This window comes from Ceratosolen solmsi, unplaced genomic scaffold (assembly GCF_000503995.2).
Source record: "Ceratosolen solmsi marchali unplaced genomic scaffold, CerSol_1.0 scaffold47, whole genome shotgun sequence".
NCBI classification, from domain to species: domain Eukaryota; kingdom Metazoa; phylum Arthropoda; class Insecta; order Hymenoptera; family Agaonidae; genus Ceratosolen; species Ceratosolen solmsi.
In genome coordinates this window covers 2,496,402-2,506,767 of record NW_011948419.1, presented here as the reverse complement: position 1 = coordinate 2,506,767, position 10,366 = coordinate 2,496,402, and the positions used below count along the sequence as shown (strand labels likewise).

Genomic DNA, 10,366 nt, shown 5'->3' with positions numbered 1-10,366 from the left:
GGGGGGGGGGGGGGGGGCGAGCGATAGTGCGGGCTAGTCGCGGTGGTGGTGGGTTGTATTTGTTTTTGGGTAGGAGAGGGAGAGGTTGTATTGGTGGCACCTTGATGAGTTGAGTTTCGTAAGGAAAGGAGGTAGTGTTAAACAGCACTGAGGGCAGAAATAGGAAAGAAGGGAAATACTCCGGGGAGTCCTCAGCAGATTTATATGGTCTCGAGCTGGCAAGACTGTTCCCATGCGTACTCGCATATACACATTATGGGTATCCCCGTGTTCGTGCTTTGTGCGTGTTTGCTTACAATACACGCTCGCCCTTGAGTAGTTGAGTAGTATGAAGTACACTAACTGCATATACTATAGCGAATGGATACCCAGGATATTATGCGATATACTTTAGGAGACGTGATAGATGGCTGTTATGTCCCGGGAGTACACATGCCTGGGTGGGCGAATGAGCGTTATAGTCTCGATTTTCTGCCCTCTTTCTTGGTCGTTTCAACCCGATTTTCTCTTACGTATATGTACATATGCGTAAAACGTAAAAAGGAAAAATTATTGTATAATATATTTCTTGCACAAAGTTGTGAAGATTTTGATTTAGCTTAACTGTAACTTAGAGCGCCAAATAAATAAATTGATATCATATCAAAGTATCAAGGTAATGTGAAATTTTTAATTTAAAGCTCCAGAGTTTAAAAAATTAATCTGTAATTACTCTTATCAGTAAGCAATAATTATTCGCCTAAAAATAAAGTAAACTTGTTTGCTATTTTTGATATTTGAATTAACATTGGAACGTACTCTTTCAAATAATTCTCGTGTTATAATAATATTGAGTAATATTCTAGATATTTGTAAAAAATTTGTTGTTTGATGTATTTCAAACGGTTAATAATTATTCATTTATTTCTCGAACTATATTGACAAATGCCATTTAAAGTCAGTAAGAGTCGGCATTATTCGACCGATCATTATATTTACAAAAATGTAATGTAAAACTATAATTTCGCATATTACATTAATATAAAACGCATATGTATATCGCAGAGGCGGATGCAATAACGCACAGACGCGAATAAGCACATGTATGCACACATTTACAGATGAAAAAATGACTTTTTATGATCTTCTTGGCTCTCTTGGTAATCTTGAAAACGTAGGTAAAGAGATTTTATATTTCTGGGTGTGAGATATTATCCACCTCGATACTATAGGTAGGCTCTCGGTTGAAAAAGACGAGTACATATATATCATCCATGACTACATTTGTTGTGGAAAAAATTGAGTAAAATGAGAAAAGTAGCGAGAAAGTTGTAAGAAGGTGAAGTTAAAGAAGGTAGAAAAGCCGATGAAATACGTCACGTAAGATCGTGAAAAATGGCGAATGTGCGGATGAAGTCGTACGATGGAAGTTGGGATGCAAGGTTTCTTTACGGTGCGAAAATGGTTGCTCGTCGCTATCAATGGAAATTGACAAGATTTCATTCCTGGCTACTGATTTAACGACTTCTCCTTGGTACAACCTAAGTATTTTAAGGACATCGGGACCTTGGTGCGTGAAAATCGAAGTTTAAGAATTAGTAAGAACTTTTTCAATAACCAAGGCTTTAAGATATTTATATATATATATATATATATATAGGCTTTAACATATTGTAATTTTTTAATTATATATTTTTTGATTGTTGATGTAATATATTAATGATAGGTATTCTAAATGTGTCTTGTATGTTAGCGAGAAAAGTATATACTTTTTAATGTTGAATATAATTTGTAATATATAATAATTCTTTAGCTTGTATTATAATTAATGTAGTAGATATCACGTTGATAATGGTGTTAATCTATTATATATTAATGGTACTTGTTTATACAGTATTTGTTGTAGTGAATTTAATTGAGTCGAATAAAATTGTTTTTTTTCTAGAAAATTTTTATCGATATCGGATTTTTGCTAATTCAAAGTCCGTAGAGGTTTGAATTTTTAATAATTATATAGACGAGCCTTAATATAAAAAATAAAACAAAATTATTATGAACTACAATAATTATTCAATTTTTCAATCACATTATATTGATGTAACTTATTATTTTATTATATATGTACATTTATTTATTTATTTATTTATTTATTTATATTGTGTGTTGAAGTTTGAGCGAATAACCTGATATTCACAGGCAATTATCTCTGATTAAATTGAGAATTTTACTTTGGTATAGTGGAGAAGCTATGAGAATTCAGTAATGGCCATAACAATGTAATTTTCTGCGCCCATTTTACGCCATTTTCCTCAAGCATAACGGCAAATGCGCGATCGTCCGTAGAGAAAGTCGATAGATATATCCAAAGGTGAGAGGTGAAGAGGTGTAACGTTGAGATTGTTGAGAAAGTGGTCCTCGACGACGACTACGATGACGCCGAATGTGACTGCATTGACAATGTTCGTCATTATCTCCCGACATAATAGATTTACCGCGATGCATGGCTTGGTAAGCGCAGGATTATAACGGCGAATCTCAAGGAAGACAGAGGATAGTCTTGATCCGGGCAAACCAACTAGCATTAATACAATTAGTGCAGCTTTGCTAAGTACTATAACGCGTATCCCGGGATCCTTACCCCTTGCCCCACAAGTATATTCCTTGCATGTACAGGAGTAACCTCGGCATGTACGTATATATAGTCTCCCGTCTTTCTCGTAACTTGGACTTCGCCCAAATTCCTCTCGACTCTCTCTCTCTCTCTCTCTCTCACTCTCACTCTCTCTCTCTCTCTCTCTCTCTCTCTCTCTCTCTCTGCTCGACGAGCCGAAACTGCATTATATGCGAGGGGCAGCAGGTTGCTTGATATTTCTGCTTCGTAGTCGGGTTTTCAGTGGCAACTACAATTCGACTTTGTGAGCATGGAGATACAGGCAGAATTGCGCAGAGATAGCGAAAGCGCAAAGTTTTTAGTAGTCGAGTAAGTGAGAGGTAGAAAGACGATTTCAATGGAGAAAGTGTGGGGATAAAGCAAGGGCTTTGAGTAAAGCGAAGTAACGGCTGATAAAGCGACGAGAGCGAGAGGGGAGGACAAAAATTTAAGAGATAATCGGCCGCGCGATAAAAGGGCCTTTAAAAACGACTGTTTCCATATTTACGAGTATGAGGCTTCTTAATTTACGAGGACCATAAACTCACCTTTTTCTTGTCATTTCGACAGTATGGTGATTTTTGTTGTTTAACATGATGTTGTATCAGTTTTAGTCCCTTACAAAAAATGATATTCAAATTTTTTCATAGCTATTGAACAAATACATGTAAGCGTTTGATAATATGCCATTTGAAATTGCCCTGCAATAGTATTTCATATTATTAACCGATTATCCCTCAAATGATCATAAAGTGAATATTGACTATAATCACTTAACAATAGCAGTGCTCTGATTCTTATAACATTTTTAATATAAAACATTTTATTTATAAATATTGGCAAATAAAATTATTACATGTAATTTATTATTTCTATGAAGTGTACTTTTTACACGTCGAATAATAAAAATACTTTATATTTCGCAGCTATGTTAATATATTAATTAATAAACATTATTTATATGAAAAATCAAAAGCCGATGATTTTCAATATTACGATTAATACTTTATTATTATTATTATTATTATTATCTTTAATAAAACATTATTGAGACCTGAATTTATGAAATATTTTCATATAAAATTATTCGATCATTCATTGTGTTATTGATTTTTCATCAATTTTAGGTTATTTAAGAAAAAATAGCTTATAAGCATTATATAATAGGTCGAATAATAATTAGCTCTGCATATAATACAAAAACTGCTATTTATCATTATTTTTAACAAAAATTTGCTTCATTAATGTATAATAAAAAAAAAAAAAAAAAAATGCTATAAATTGTAAGGGAAATAATGATGATTTAAATTCAAGTGATAAGTCAATTACCTCATATCTTTATAATTACAGTTGGTCGGATAGACGAACGGATAGAATTAATTTTGAAAACCGAAGTGCGAATTTCTTTTATTTCATCCGAATAACATTTTATATTATTGACTAAAAGCCCGGCTAAAGGTAATTGAATAAAACTGGATTTGAAAACGGCATATTCGAAAAATTATTAAAATAGAAAACCAAAAATAGAAAGAAACAGATCGTAAAAGATAGGCAAACAGTCAAGTGGTCAAGCAGGCGAATGAAATAGGCCGTGTGAGGTAGCCTTGCGGGATTGGGTGAGTGATAGGTGGGGGGAGGGCAAAGTTGAAAGTAGCCCGATATCTATGGAATCTTTAGGAGTTCTATAGAGTAGAGAACAGTCGAAGTCCGAGAATAGCCAAGCGGTTGAATATCCTGAATAGTCATCGATGAGGACTTCCACGCTCCGGGCTTTTGTCTTTCCGGATGTGAAGAGCTGAGGGTTCATCCGAGGAAGGAATGGGTGCTACTGATTCATTGATAAAAGCTTGGGTTAAACTTCAAAGTTTCCATGATACGTATACAGCTACATACGTAGATATTGAACAATGTGAAATAGTTTGTGAGGGTACAAGTATGTATGTGGAATAGAGACCGCTAAATGTAAATCAATAATATTTCGGAAAATATAACTGACGTTTGGATAATTGAACAAACAACAAGTGAACAACGGGGAGTAGCGAAGATTCAAATTAAAAAAAAAATCTTCGTTTTAAATTGATATTCAATTATCGTACGTTCTCGTCCTCGGGAAGCTTTGTGTGTTTGATGAGATTGAAGGGACAGTGCACTCGGTGACTTTGTGGGATACAAGGAGGGTTAGGTTAGGGTGAGAAGGAAGAGTCGACGCGGGGAAAGAGAAAGCAATCTTCGGTAGGAACTGCTGCAAGGATAAAGCCATCAAGGCAAATCAGTTTATCCGTAACGAATTTCTTGAACATGAGCCGCACTCTCTCCAGCTCTAGATTGTCTTGGTTCTTGGCTATCGAATTGAGTTGAACGTGTGAGAGAATGAAAGGGGCCAAGAGAATGAGGAAAATATAAAAAGACATGATATTAGAGAGTTGGCAAGAGACGAGCTGTGGCGTGTAGAAGTAAACGAAGAAATGAGATGCTGACAAAAAAAAAAAATTGTGCAGTCTAATAGTAAGATTAGTGTAATTGAAGCAATTATTTGAATATTCGTTGGAGCGAGTAGATATTCATAATCATCACTTGCAAATTCTATATCTTTGAAGAGAATTTATTAAAGTATTTGATTTTCTTAAAGAGCTTCGTACTCTATAAATGTATAAATCATTACAATTCAGTTAAATTAAGATGTTTAGGAAAAAGTAACGTTAACGAATAATATACAATAAGAATTTATACGACTATACGAATGTATATTTGAAAGAAATTTCTTCTATTTATATGCGAAATTACGTGAAAATTATATTACATTTAAATATTTTATGATTATCCATTAATCCGCATTACATAATTAAAAAATATAGTTACATTTGACTTTATAAATCGAGAAATATTAAATCAATTAATGCATATTATTGTTTTAAGTAATTTACATCACTTTAAAATTAAAATCTTCTAAACTTTCTAATAGCATGTTTATGCATATTGTCAAAAGACGATAGCTATATAGAATGTATAAATAATAGTAAATATTCGTTATAAATTTAAACAAAAAATTGACTAATAAGAAGTTTAAAATATCAAAATGTAAACAACACACGGAATTTTAATGTACATTAATGCTCTTTTAAATAATAACAATAAATTAATTATATATATATATATATGTGTGTGTGTGTGTGTGTGTGTGTGTGTGTGTGTGTGTGTATTTATGCATATATTTAATATAATTTATTCAATGCTATATTTTTTTTGTTTTGTTAGTTTCAATTGTGGTTAGGTTTTCCCATCGTAAGTTTCATACTTTTTTATCCAATTCCGATTGCATTGCGATTCATTAATATCTATAATATGTAATAAAATATCTATTTGAACATACTATCGAACATTTTATAATTATAAGTAAACTTCCACTTATATTAATATAAATATTTATATTATCTACAAATAAATTTCTTTTCAAAATAGATAAGTAATGTATTTCATTTACATGGCGATGGCAAACAAAAATAAAATTCTAAGCATGACGAGTGACCAGTAGACACATAAATATAATAACAAAGGAATATAAAACTGAAGACCTAAATCGTTGATAAACGTATGTTTTTTTTCTCGATATTTTTAATGAATTTAAATAAAATATTTATAATATCGTTATATATGTTTGATCTTGTATCGTAATTATTATAATATTGTAATTGCTAATTATAAGTTATAAATTATTAATAAATAATTATTATTTGAATTAACTTTTATTGATTAGATTGTGAAAAAAAAGAGAAAGGTCAATTTAATTATTTGGACTACTTAATACTAAGTCATAATAAAATCTACGCAGTTCAAATAAAAATAATGAATTTGAAAGTAGATTGCGTAGAAAAGGAATATTCTACAAAAGAGAGTAGAGTATGCAAAATGAAGAAAAGGAAGAAATAAATGTAAGAGATAGGGTTTGTACAGGGATGAACTACACGGAAAACTGGCCGATAAGATTACCAAAAAAATGTACAAAAACAAACACCGAGCCAACTAAAAAAGTGCAGTAGAGAGGTGAGAGAGAGGGAGTGGGTGAGAAAGTAGAGCGAAAATGTTAGAAGAAGAGAGTATGAAACAAAGTGCCGTAAGTGAAGGGTGAGTATTTGGTTGCTACGGATGGGTAATAGAGTAAAAGGGAAGGTTGGGTATAGTGTTCAGAGGCCACGAATAATGGAAAAAACGATGAAATCTCTCAGAAGGTTTAGTAGTTTGAAAATTTTTAGAGAGTACCATGGAGGAACTGGAAAGAGCGTATAAGAAAAACTTTATAAATTAAATATGTGCTGGTACAGATGTGTGAAAATGCAAAATTCAATTTCAATTTAAAGTAGCAGTTATTTATAAATGAATAAATTCAAATTTACGTACGACTGGCGATAATCAAATTTTAATTAAAATTAAAATTAAAATCAATTATTAAAATAGAAAAAAAATTTGACATAAATTTCTGTGATGTCCATTTTTAAAACTTTTATATGCTACATGCAAACTTGTGTATGTGAGAACAAATCATACGGGTTGCAAATGTTGTGATACACGCGTATTTTGTGCAATGCGTCGAAAATTCCAATGCTGTTTATTTTCATGTACATTATTTATTTCTGAACGATATCTATATTTATTTTGATAATGCTAGGGACGAGGATTAAATCTCGAAAATAACTAAACAATTGGCCAACGCATCATTAAATTTGTCATTTCGACAAACTACATGGAAAATAGAATTAGGCAAGGGAAAAACATGCCTTTCTAGTAGAGGATTCGTCGGATAAAAGCGGTAAAATGAAACAAGGGGAAGAAAGGAGACGAATAAGAGAACGAATAGAGTCAGAGAAGGACAGAGAAAGAGTGAAATTACGGACTGCTATAGTAAAGAAACGATGGGAAAGAAGGGATGAGGAGGTAGAGTGGAAGAGAGATAGAAAACGATCTAGAATAGAAAGCCAGAATCGAAAGTATAAAAGTTATCGAAGGCGAACTCGTAAAGTAGTTATCGCGCTGTTCTAGTGTGAGAGAGTGAAAAGAGAAGGAGGAAAACTGAGGTGGAAATAGACCGGCAAGCGCCATAGAGATAGAGATAGTGAGATAGAGAGATGGAGAGGGAGAGATAGAGATAAAGAGACAGAGTGAGATAGAGAGAGAGAGAGATGGAGAGAGAGATGGAGAGAGAGAGAGAGAGAGAGAGAGAGAGAGAGGTGCAACTCGAAAGTGTTTCCTATACATAAAACCACTGGCACCGTTAGTCCGCTCAAAGAAGAGAAACGGAGGGAAGATTGACTTGTCTGCAGCGAAACGAGATTGACCAAAAGACTTGGAGGACGTTAGTGCAGCAATGGCGGGAAGGTCGATGCCGGTACTGCTGTTGCCGGCACTTCGCGTAATTCGTGATGCACGTTTTACTATCTCGAGAGTTTTCTCCTCCCTTTTCTTTCCATTCTTCCCTCGCTGCCACCGCTCATTTCACGGAGAGGATGCAATTACCCCACGGTGACGAAATTACTTATAGTACCGGGGTAGAAAATTAATAGTGTCGCGCGCGATCGTTCTCTCCCACTCTCACACTCACGCAAACGCGCACACACAGACACACACAACTATCTCTCTCTCTCTCCCCACCTCCCTCTCTCTCTCTCTCTCTCTCTCTCTCTCTCTCTCTCTCTCTCTCTCTCTCTCCCTCTCTCTCTCTCTTTCGTCCCTTTTCCAACTTACTATTCATATATACATTCACTCTGTTTCTCTCCTCTATGTGAACTTCTTTGTTTCCGTTAATTCATATATAACTTTTTGCTTTTGGGTAGCATTCTTTATCTTTTAATATCTCTGGCATCGCATTTCAAAATATGAAAATTATATGGTAATTCATTATGAAATGTAAAACTCTAAAATTTCACAAGTGAGTAGAAGCTTAAAAATTATTCGATAAAGTTTTCTATACTTTTTTACAACTATCCGATGAATATGTGAAGACATTTTGAAATACTTAACTATAATGAAACGAAATGAAAATTTTAATATTTAGAATTTTAATAATCAATACTGATTTCTAATAAAAGATGTATTAGTATATCAGCATTTTTATGAATTTATTAAATTTACAACTTATTATACATTATTATTCACCGATATTTTTTCAAGACCATTGTCAATATAAAGAAACTACCTGGATTTATTGCTTATTCAGAAAAAAATGTTTGAAAATGAAAATAATGTATTTCTAATGAAGAAACAGCCATTTTATCGATATACATAAAATATAAAAATGATATGAATTTTATTAGTGGCATTGTGAATACTTAAGGTAAACAAAGTTCATTATTTTTTATAAATCTTTTACGTGTTGTTTGTTATTTTATTTATCTTAATTTGTAACAACAGGAACAATTCAATGTAGTTTTTAAAAATCTGTTAGAAATGAATTTATACATGTTCCTTACTTTAAATTTTTAATTTAAATAAATAGATTTTATATGATATTGATTACATTCAATACAATGTTTAAGAAATAATAATTAATAATAAATTTAATTTAATGTAGCAATGAAAAATAAAACTACTTAATTTTCGAATAATTTTGAACGTAATATTGAAAATATATTTATTATTTTTCATATAATAACTTTTATAAACTATTTATAAAAAAAAATTCTTTATATCCAACAACAGACATACGTTACATTGTATTATTAATGTGTATAACAATATTTTTATATATTTTTTATTTTAAATTTTAGTTTGGCCTTCAGTTATTAAATTAATAATTACATTCTTTCATAATTAAATGATTTCACAAGTCAATAATTTACTGATTACACAAATTCATTATATTATAAATTTAATTTAAGATTATTAATTTATGTTTTCTGAAATTTCAAACGATATGATTTTTAAGAGAAACTATTACTTTCGTTAAAATAATGATAATAACGTATATTAGAATTTTTTAACGTGGCATATATTACGAATAATATATTGAAAGAAAAAAGCCAACTTTGTAATATTTTAAAATAAAATGATCATCCGGATGCGGACAGTTAAATTTGCCAATTTTTTTTCAAAGCGAACTATGAATTATATCAAAACATTTATACAACTTAAATAAATATAGAAAATATTTACACTATGATTAGTTATATGATTATTACTTACTCAGTCGTGACAGCTTAAATGCATCTGCAGTATTTATGATATCGACGTAGCCTTTCAGCTCAAATTTCCGGCCGGTAATATTGTTATTGTGATTGTTTACTGCATAGGCAAAAGCAGCTTGAACTTCGTCAGTACCTTGTTCAAAAATTGCACCTATAACATTAAAAGTTCAGGTTTCACTATTACAAGCTTTTCTTATGATAATTATCATTAAATATCTTCTGTAGTTTCACCACTAACTTTATTATATAATTACGTCATTTTTATACTCAACAACTTCATTATCAAGAAAATTTGTGGGTGCATAGCAAATAAATTTTATAATATATGTTAAAAAAAAAATTTTAATGATAAACAAGCAATATTTTGTACAATGAAAAAATTAAAAATTGTACAATTATAACATGAAATTAAATGTCTAACAATTATATAATATATATTAATATTTATTTATATATTTATTGATATGGTAAGAATTCGCTTACAAAAGTATTATAGTGCATACATGAAATTCAACGAATAAGGAAATTAAAAAAATTTAATCTAGAAAATTAATAAATTTTA

General features: G+C 31.3%; 1 protein-coding gene across 3 annotated transcripts in view; it reads right to left on the bottom strand.

The window, feature by feature from the left end:
* Nucleotides 1–9,945, bottom strand: part of GluRIB (Glutamate receptor IB) — a 170,286-nt gene extending 160,341 nt beyond the window's left edge. For 2 of the 3 annotated variants that reach the window (XM_011497461.1, XM_011497462.1), the window contains exon 1: nucleotides 9,803–9,852. The gene's annotated coding sequence lies outside the window, so the exon portion shown is untranslated. Of the gene's footprint in view, nucleotides 1–9,802 lie in introns of all 3 variants that reach the window. The other variant, XM_011497463.1, reaches the window with a different exon arrangement.
* Nucleotides 9,946–10,366: the final 421 nt, after the last annotated feature.